At 40.1% G+C, this 10,236-nt stretch overlaps 1 long non-coding RNA gene across 1 annotated transcript; it reads right to left on the reverse strand.

Annotated features, from left to right (window-relative positions):
* Positions 1–694: 694 nt before the first annotated feature.
* Positions 695–9,138, reverse strand: LOC138133668 (uncharacterized). The gene is made up of 4 exons (XR_011160468.1): positions 3,949–9,138; positions 1,450–2,872; positions 1,041–1,391; positions 695–981 (listed from the first exon to the last, which is right to left on the reverse strand). It is a non-coding gene; the product is annotated as an uncharacterized lncRNA (long non-coding RNA).
* Positions 9,139–10,236: the final 1,098 nt, after the last annotated feature.

Genomic DNA, 10,236 nt, shown 5'->3' on the forward strand with positions numbered 1-10,236 from the left:
ATCTATATTTGTCACAGTCGAACATAAAATTATTTTTGCGAATTTGTGAGCCTCGACTGGCGCTTCTGCCCCACAAACCGTGCTTGCGCTTGTAAAATGACATTTTCTAGCCTTGTGAATAACTATTTTGCGACCGACTTACTGATTGGTTCCTTATATCAGCGAACTTTCCCATCAACGATTGTTACACCTTTCGTCAGGTTATAATCGCGCAATTTGAAGAAAACTTTTTGGGCGTCAAGTTTAGCGATAGATTCTTTTGTTTCATACTATTTCTGTGATATCCTCTTACTACCATATTTCAGCCAATGCAGATTATTGAAAAGGGATCATATGATACATGAATTGTATTGTCAATGAAATCTCAAAGCCACGAAAACCTGATATTAACATGTGATTTCAAAGAAGTCCTTGTTACCGTCAATTTGTGAAAGCAATCAATCCGCGAAATGCCCACTCAATTTAGAGAATGCCCTTATCGTCACGCACTCTGTTGACTAACTGTTGTTTTAGATTGTTCGTAGATTAATAGTGCTTTAGACAATCTACAAAATGTCACTTACAGTTTTTATGTAACACACTGTAAATGTTTTTTAAGAATCATAAACTTTTTAAATAATTTAAAATTTATCTATAATTGGAATTTATTTTAATAAAATAATACAAACATTTTATACATTATTCAAGTCCGTTATTAAAAAAAAAATTAGATTTTTTGACATGTAGGGTTAACATTGAAATTCCGATTTTTCATCTAGACAGGTCTGCCTACAGAAGGCTTTGCTTCGTCTGGTGTAGAATGATTACCTAAACAATTTTTTTCTAAAGTTAAATAGTCTTTCAATAACTCCAACAGTTGAAAACATATTCCATCTTTGAACTTAAGTACGGGCTCTATATATCTCAGCAGCATCTCGTCCATATTACTTGCCCCAAAAAAGCTTCCAATTAAGCCCAGAATGACTCGTAGAGGCGAACAATCTGTTGTAAATCCTTTTTTAGCATTTGACACACAATAAATACATATAACTACAACATACCTAGATTACAAGACGCCGGTGAAAATTGGGGCTCCGTTGGTGCACTTGGTGCAATTGGTCGCGAAGTATTTGATTTTGGCGAAGCTAATTGGAGAAGATGTGGATCGGAAGGTTCCAGTTCAGAGAAATCTTGTTGATCAGATGTTGAGCGAACTCGTGTAGAAAACGTCGGTTCTGGTTTCAGTTTGTTTTTATGTGATTTTAGTTTTCGTACTTGTTTCAATAGTGGAAGTTCGATCGAATTTGTGGATGCTGATGTACATGACAATGGGGGTGATACTTGAGCCCTTCTAAATGCCAGAGGTTGAAAATAATTAAGTTTTTGGTTTGTGTAATCTTCTCGACCCCATGCTAAATAACATGAAAAATAATTTAGGTTACTTAGAATATTTGCAATATAGACACTCACCATTTGCTGAGATCATTTTGTCAGTAATGCAAATCACACAAAACCACACGTAGAAAGTGAGCATCATCATCGCTAGATGTTGTTATAGGTGACTGAAGCTTCGTCTGAATTTGAATCTAATTTTATGTGGAATTGAATATTCTATCGCATCATATTGTAACTAAAAGTTATATTTACACGTAGATGTCGTGAATACAATAGCAGGTCAATTTTTCTTGGTTGATTTATTATAATAGTTACTTTGAAGATTTCCTATTGTTGTAAAATAAGTGAGCGGAGTTATTATTACAATAAAATATTAGCTGGCACATTAAAAGAGTAAATAAATTTTCACGTATAAGCAAGTAAAGTGGTCGTCGAGAAATAGTCAATTTTGTCTTAAATTATAAATCATTTTATAATAGGTCTTATAACTACCATAAATAATTCCATTATACCCTCTAATTTTATTGCCCCTTTGTTGTACAGTACCGACTCACTCACAGCAAAAAGAATTATTTAACTGATGTTTGTCGTTCCTTGAGTTGGCACTGCACAACACAGGTGCAATAGAGGGTATAATGGAATTATTTATAGTATGGTAGGTATAACTATAAGATGGTTATCCCTCCTATTGTAAAATGATATATAATTTAAGTCAAATTTGACTATTTCTCGACGACCACTTTATACATATGTCGAGGACGGTCTCTGGGGCCAGATCTCACGAATAAATGTAGTCCAGATGTTTAAAATAATATCAAAATTGTCAACCATGATTCCAAAGAGTACTTCTATAAAGTCAACTTGTTGATTCTGACTGTGGTAGATCCAAGTTTCAAACATCGTATCGAATCCTTTAAAATATGTTTTCTATAATTCATTACGTTGTTATAAAATAAAACGATATACAGTGTTGTATTTATTGAACAATAATTAGAATGGATCCTTTAATTCTGAGCTTTACAAGCAACATTTTTCTAGATACCTCACTTACAATAAAACCACATGAGCTTAAACATTTATGTATTTTCACATTTTTAAAATAAACATTTTGTTTGTATATTTGGTTTAGCTAATAGTTATTTCATCCATAAAGCATTGCGATTATACAGGGGTGCGGTCAGGACTGGAGCAACTGCTCGAGCTCCCACAAGGTGTGGGAAATACGGAGCATGACCCATTACATAATACTCTGATTTCATTTTAGGGACGTACAGTAGTCGTTCACGACTTGCCATAGACCAGGCGTCATTAATTTTGTGAGCTTGTGGTACATGTATATGTTGTTGAACCACCGGAGGTAGATAATGGTAATGATGTGGCCACATGAACGTCAGTAGTTTTCCCAAATCTTTACAAGATAATGGTTTCAACATGGTTGCCTTTTGTACGCAATCAAAAACGTCTGGTACTGGTAACGACGGTGCATTTGGCACTAAACCTGAAAATAGTTTAAACTTTAAAAACGGGTAGGTACATATACAAGGTATTTCACAAGTGATAATCATTGAAAAGGCAACCCACAATTCATTTCCAAAGTTAACCTGGCTAATTTAAATATTGTATTGTTTTCTAGGTGTTACCTTATCATTTGTTTTATCGAAAAGTTTAACTGACCTTGAGTGCTTATCTTTAATGGTAAAATTTTACCACTTATCCTGGGATAATTGTTGCGTATAATTACAGTGAACGTCTGTAAACTTTGCCGAAATCGAAAATTTGTTTTATAGGTTAACAACAGCGCATTGACGTTTCTTTGACAGTTGCGCAAAAAGTCTGCTTACCCATTCCTCGGAATGTAAATTGTTTCTCTTGCTTATTTTATAATTTTTTTCCATTATCAGATAGTAATAATAATAAAATCTACAATTATAATTCCAACGTCTAAAATTCATGAAGTATGATTTAGTATAAAGTAGCGTTTGAGACCACAAAGTGTACTCATACGCCCATTCATAGAACCCTTATATTTGAAAAAAAAAAGGTAGGGCTTGATACGTTTAATAAAAAAAGCTTCAAACAGTAGCTACGTTTATTTATTTTTTAATTAAATTAAAAAAAATTTTAGGGTTCTTATGTAAACTAATTATTACATGTGATCACTTTTCAAAAATCATAAAATTGACCCCTGTTCCCATAAAAAAAAAAATCTAGTTAGCTTTGTATCTCGAAAACAAACGGTGGTATAAAACTGAAAAAATTGGAAAGAATAAAATTTAAATGCTCCTAGCTCCATACCAAATCTCAAGGATTTGCGAGAAACCAATCTCGAAATATTTAACTGTTGCCCTACTTTGTAGCGACCTTGTATAACACATATTGTTACTAAGTAAGCTAAATTGTAAATATTGATTTGTTACATTAATTAAAACTTACTTGTTAAATTAATACATTGTTTAAATCAAATAATACTAGCACTTTGACACTCATATTTCGCAGAAAGTCATCATGGTGAAATTCCCCCTTCTAATTATTTACTAATTAATTATGAATTAATAATTTAATTAATTAACTCACCAGAAGATAAATTTGTTGTTGACGACGATGACGATGTTGCAGATGATGGTTTAGCCGGTTTTTTAATCTCAGGTGATGGTTTTGACTCTTTGGAATTACCAGGAGGTTCCGATTTATCGGAGTGAGTGGATTGTTGTGATCCATTAGGACGAAGTCCAGGTTTAGACTTATCGGAGTGAGGGGATTTTTGTGACTCTTTAGAACCTCCAGGTTGTGATTTATCGGAGTGAGGAGACTTTGGTGACCCTTTAGAACCAAGTCCAGGTGGTGATTTATCGGAGTGAGGGAACTTTTGTGGCTGTTTAGAATCAAGTCCCGGTTGTGACTTATCGTACTGTTGTGGCCCTTTAGAACCAACTTCAGTTTGTGACTTATTCAAGTGAATTGACTGTTGTGATCCGTTAGAACCAAGTTCAGATTGTGACTTATCAGAGTGAGGGGAATGTTGCGGCCCTTTAGAATCAAGTCCAGGTTGTATCTTATCGGAGAAAATGGACTGTTGTGACTCTTTAGAACCAAGTCCAGGCTGTGACTTATCGGACTGAGAGGACTGTTGTGGTCCTTTGGATTCAATTTGCGATTTATGGGAGTGACTTGACTGTTGTGGCTCTTTATAATTAAGTTCAGTTTCGAAACCACTCCCCGGTTTTAGTTTTTCCAAATCAACTTCAGATTGTGGCTTCTTAAAATCAGATAGAGACTGTAGCTTGTGGTTAACAACTTCAAGTTGTGGTTTATTCACATCTATTACAGGAGGTAATTTTTCGGAATCCCTTAAATTCTGTAGGTTTTCGAAATTAGCTAAAAGTTGTGTTTTTTCAGAAATAGATACATGTAGTGGGTTTTCAGAATTGAATGAGGGTCGTAGGTTTTGAGAATCAACCCCAGGTTGTGGGATTACAACATCAATTAGAGGTTGCGGAATTGGAGAAACAAATGTAGGCTGTAGTGTTCCAGATTCAACAACAAATTGAGGGGTTTCAGAATCAACTACAAGTTGTGGGGTTCCAGACACAACTACAGACTGTGGGGTTCCAGAATTAACAAATTGTTGTGGGATTGAAGAAGTAACTGCAGGTTGTTGCGTTTCAGAATTAACTACAGATAGTGGGGTTCCAGAATCAAGTACAGTTTGTGGGCTGGATAAAGCAACAGAAGGCTGTTGAGTTCCAGAAGTAACTACAGGTTGCGAGGTTCCAGAATCAACTACAGGTTGTGGCATTGGAGAAGTAACTGCAGGATGATGAGTTCCATAATCAAATACAGATTGTGGGGTTCCAGAATCAACTGCAGGTTGTGGGATTGAAGACGCCTCTGCTGGGTGATGAGTTTCAGAATTAACTACAGATTGAGGGGTTCCAGAATTAGCTGCCAGTTGTGGGGTTCCAGAATCAACTGCAAGTTGTGGGGTTAAAGAATACAGAATGGGTTGTGAGAATGAAAAGACAGCTGCATGCTGTTGAGTTAGAGAATCAACTACAGATTGTGGGGTTCCAGAATCAACTGCAGGTTGGGGAGTTGAAGAAAGAACTGCAGGTTGTTGAGTTCCAGAATCAACTATATGTTGTGGGGTTCCAGGATCAATTACAAGTTGTTGGATTTCAGAATCCACTGTAGGTTGTGGGATTGAGGAAACAATTGCAGGCTGTTGAGTTACAGAATCAAGTACAGATTGTTGAGTTAGATTATCAACTCCAGATTTTAGGGTTCCAGAATCAACTACAAGTTGTGGGGTTTCAGAAAAATCTGAAAATTTTGGGGTTGAAGAAGCCACTGCAGGCTGTTGAGTTCCAGAATCAACTGTAGGCTGTGGGGTTCGAGGATCAATTACAAGTTGTGGGATTTCAGAATACAACATGTGTTGTGGGATTGAAGAAACAACGGCAGGCTGTTGAGTTCCAGAATCAACTGCAGATTGTGGGGTTGAAGAAGCCACTGCAGGCTGTTGAGTTCCAGAATCAACTGTAGGCTGCGGGGTTCCAGGATCATTTACAAGTTGTTGAATGTCAGAATCCACTGTATGTTGTGGGATTAAAGAACCAATTGCAGGCTGTTGAGTTCCAGAATCAACTACAGATTGTGGGGTTCCAGAACCAACTGCAGGTTGTGGGATTGAAGAAGCCACTGCTGGGTGTTGAGTTGCAGAATTAACTACTGATGGTGGGGTTCCAGAATAAACTGCAGATTGTGGGGTTGAAGAAGCCACTGCAGGCTGTTGAGTTGCAGAATCAACTGTAGGCTGTGGGGTTCCAGGATCAATTACAAGTTGTTGGATGTCAGGATCCACTGTAGGTTGTGGGATTAAAGAAACAATTGCAGGCTGTTGAGTTCCAGAATCAACTACAAGTTGTGGGGTTTCAGAAACAACTGAAATTTGTGGGGTTGCAGAAGCCACTGCAGGCTGTTGAGTTCCAGAATCAACTGTAGGCTGTGGGGTTGAAGAAGCCACCGCAGGCTGTTGAGTTGCAGGATCAACTGTAGGCTGTGGGGTTCCAGGATCAATTACAAATTGTTGGATGTCAGAATCCACTGTAGGTTGTGGGATTGAAGAAACAATTGCAGGCTGTTGAGTTCCAGAATCAACTACAGATTGTGGGGTTCCAAAATCAACTGCAGATTGTGGGATTGAAGAAGCCACTGCAAGCAGTTGAGCTGCAGAATCAACTGTAGGCTGTGGGGTTCCAGGATCAATTACAAGTTGTTGGATGTCAGAATCCACTGTAGGTTGTGGGATTAAAGAAACAATTGTAGGCTGTTGAGTTCCAGAATCAACTACAAGTTGTGGGGTTCCAGAATCAACTGCAGATTGTGGGGTTAAAGAAGCCACTGCAGGCTGTTGAGTTCCAGAATCAACTGTAGGCTGTGGGGTTCCAGGATCAATCACAAGTTGTTGGATGTCAGAATCCACTGTAGGTTGTGGGATTGAAGAAACAATTGCAGGCTGTTGAGTTCCAGAAACAACTATATATTGTGGGGTTCCAGAATCAACTGCAGGTTGTGGGATTGAAGAAGCCACTGCTTGGTGTTGAGTTCCAGAATTAACTACAGATTGTGGGGTTCCAGAATCAACTGCAAATTGTGGGTTTCCAGAACCAACTACAAGTTGTGGGGTTAAAGAATACACTATGGGTTGTGAGAATGAAGAGACAGCTGCAGGCTGTTGAGTTAGAGAATCAACTACAGATTGTGGAGTTCCAGAATCAACCGCAGGTTGGGGTGATGAAGAAACAACTGCCGGTTCTTGAGTTCCAGAATCAACTGTAGGCTGTGGGGTTCCAGAATCAACTGCAGGTTGTGGGATTGAAGAAGCCACTGCTGGGTGTTGAGTTCCAGAATTAACTACAGATTGTGGGGTTCCAGAATCAACTGCAAGTTGTGGGGTTGAAGAAGCCACTGCAGGCTGTTGAGTTCCAGAATCAACTGTAGGCTGTGGGGTTCCAGGATCAATCACAAGTTGTTGGATGTCAGAATGCACTGTAGGTTGTGGGATTGAAGAAACAATTGCAGGCTGTTGAGTTCCAGAAACAACTATATATTGTGGGGTTCCAGAATCAACTGCAGGTTGTGGGATTGAAGAAGCCACTGCTGGGTGTTGAGTTCCAGAATTAACTACAGATTGTGGGGTTCCAGAATCAACTGCAAATTGTGGGTTTCCAGAACCAACTACAAGTTGTGGGGTTAAAGAATACACTATGGGTTGTGAGAATGAAGAGACAGCTGCAGGCTGTTGAGTTAGAGAATCAACTACAGATTGTGGAGTTCCAGAATCAACCGCAGGTTGGGGTGATGAAGAAACAACTGCAGGTTGTTGAGTTCCAGAATCAACTGTGGGCTGTGGGGTTCCAGAATCAACTGCAGGTTGTGGGATTGAAGAAGCCACTGCTGGGTGTTGAGTTCCAGAATTAACTACAGATTGTGGGGTTCCAGAATCAACTGCAAGTTGTGGGGTTGAAGAAGCCACTGCAGGCTGTTGAGTTGCAGAATCGACGGTAGGTTGTGGGGTTCCAGGATCAATTACAAGTAGTTGGATATCAGAATCCACTGTGGGTTGTGGGATTGAAGAAACAATTGCAGGCAGTTGAGTTTCAGAATCAACTACAGATTGTGGGGTTCCAGAATCAACTGCAGATTGTGGGGTTGAAAAAGCCACTGTAGGCTGTTGAGTTCCAGTATCAACTACCGATTGTGGGGTTCCAGAATCAACTGCAAATTGTGGGGTTCCAGAACCAACTGCAAGTTGTGGGGTTAAAGAATACACTATGGGTTGTGAGAATGAAGAGACAGCTGCAGGCTGTTGAGTTAGAGAATCAACTACAGCTTGTGGGGTTCCGGAATCAACTGCAGGTTGGGGTGATGAAGAAACAACTGCAGCTTGTTGAGTTCCAGAATCAACTGCAGGTTGGGGTGATGAAGAAACAACTGCAGGTTGTTGAGTTCCAGAATCAACTGTAGGCTGTGGGGTTCCAGGATCAATTACAAGTTGTTGGATGTCAGAATCCACTGTAGGTTGTGGGATTGAAGAAATAATTGCAGGCTGTTGAGTTCCAGAATCAACTACAAGTTGTGGGGTTTCAGAAACAACTGAAATTAGTGAAGTTGAAGAAGCCCCTGCAGGCTGTTGAGTTCCAGAATCAACTGTAGGCTGTGGGGTTGAAGAAGCCACTGCAGACTGTTGAGTTCCAGAATCAACTGTAGGCTGTGCGGTTGAAGAAGCCACTGCAGGCTGTTGAGTTGCAGAATCAACTGTAGGCTGTGGGGTTCCAGGATTAATTACAAGTTGTTGGATGTCAGAATCCGCTGTAGGTTGTGGGATTAAAGAAACAATTGCGGGCTGTTGAGTTCCAGAATCAAGTACAGATTGTGGGGTTCCAGATTCAACTGCAAGTTGTGGGGTTGAAGAAGCCACTGCAGGTTGTTGAGTTCCAGCATCAACTGTAAGCTGTGGGGTTCCAGGATCAATTACAAGTTGTTGGATGTCAGAATCCACTGTAGGTTGTGGGATTGAAGAAACAATTGCAGGCTGTTGAGTTCCAGAATCAACTACAAGTTGTGAGGTTTCAGAAACAACTGCAAGTTGTGGGGTTGAAGAAGCCACTGCAGGTTGTTGAGTTCCAGCATCAACTGTAAGCTGTGGGGTTCCAGGATCAATTACAAGTTGTTGGATGTCAGAATCCACTGTAGGTTGTGGGATTGAAGAAACAATTGCAGGCTGTTGAGTTCCAGAATCAACAACAGATTGTGGCGTTTCAGAATCACCTGCAAGTTGTGGGGTTGAAGAAGCCACTGCAGGTTGTTGAGTTCCAGCATCAACTGTAGGCTGTGGGGTTCCAGGATCAATTACAAGTTGTTGGATGTCAGAATCCACTGTAGGTTGTGGGATTGAAGAAACAATTGCAGGCTGTTGAGTTTCAGAATCAACTACAGATTGTGGGGTTCCAGATTCAACTGCAAGTTGTGGGGTTGAGGAAGCCACTGCAGGTTGTTGAGTTCCAGCATCAACTGTAGGCTGTGGGGTTCCAGGATCAATTACAAGTTGTTGGATGTCAAAATCCACTGTAGATTGTGGGATTAAAGAAACAATTGCAGGCTGTTGAGTTCCAGAATCAACTACAAGTTGTGGGGTTTCAGAAACAACTGAAATTCGTGGGGTTGAAGAAGCCACTGCAGGTTGTTGAGTTCCAGCATCAATTGTAGGCTGTGGGGTTCCAGGATCAATTACAAGTTGTTGCATGTCAGAATCCACTGTAGGTTGTGGGATTAAAGAAACAAGTGCGGGCTGTTGAGTTCCAGAATCAACTGCAGGTTGTGGGATTGAAGAAGCCACCGCTGGGTGTTGAGTTCCAGAATTAACTACAGATTGTGGGGTTCCAGAATCAACTGTAGGCTGTGGGGTTGAAGAAGCCACTGCAGGCTGTTGAGTTGCAGAATCGACTGTAGGCTGTGGGGTTCCAGGATCAATTACAAGTTGTTGGATGTCAGAATCCGCTGTAGGTTGTGGGAGTAAAGAAACAAGTGCGGGCTGTTGAGTTCCAGAATCAACTGCAGATTGTGGGGTTGAAGAAGCCACTGCAGGCTGTTGAGTTGCAGAATCAACTGTAGGCTGTGGGGTTCCAGGATCAATTACAAGTTGTTGGATGTCAGAATCCACTGTAGGTTGTGGGATTGAAGAAACAATTGCAGGCTGTTGAGTTCCAGAATCAACAACAGATTGTGGCGTTTCAGAATCACCTGCAAGTTGTGGGGTTGAAGAAGCCACTGCAGGTTGTTGAGTTCCAGCATCAACTGTAG

This window comes from Tenebrio molitor, chromosome 6 (assembly GCF_963966145.1).
Source record: "Tenebrio molitor chromosome 6, icTenMoli1.1, whole genome shotgun sequence".
Classification (NCBI taxonomy): domain Eukaryota; kingdom Metazoa; phylum Arthropoda; class Insecta; order Coleoptera; family Tenebrionidae; genus Tenebrio; species Tenebrio molitor.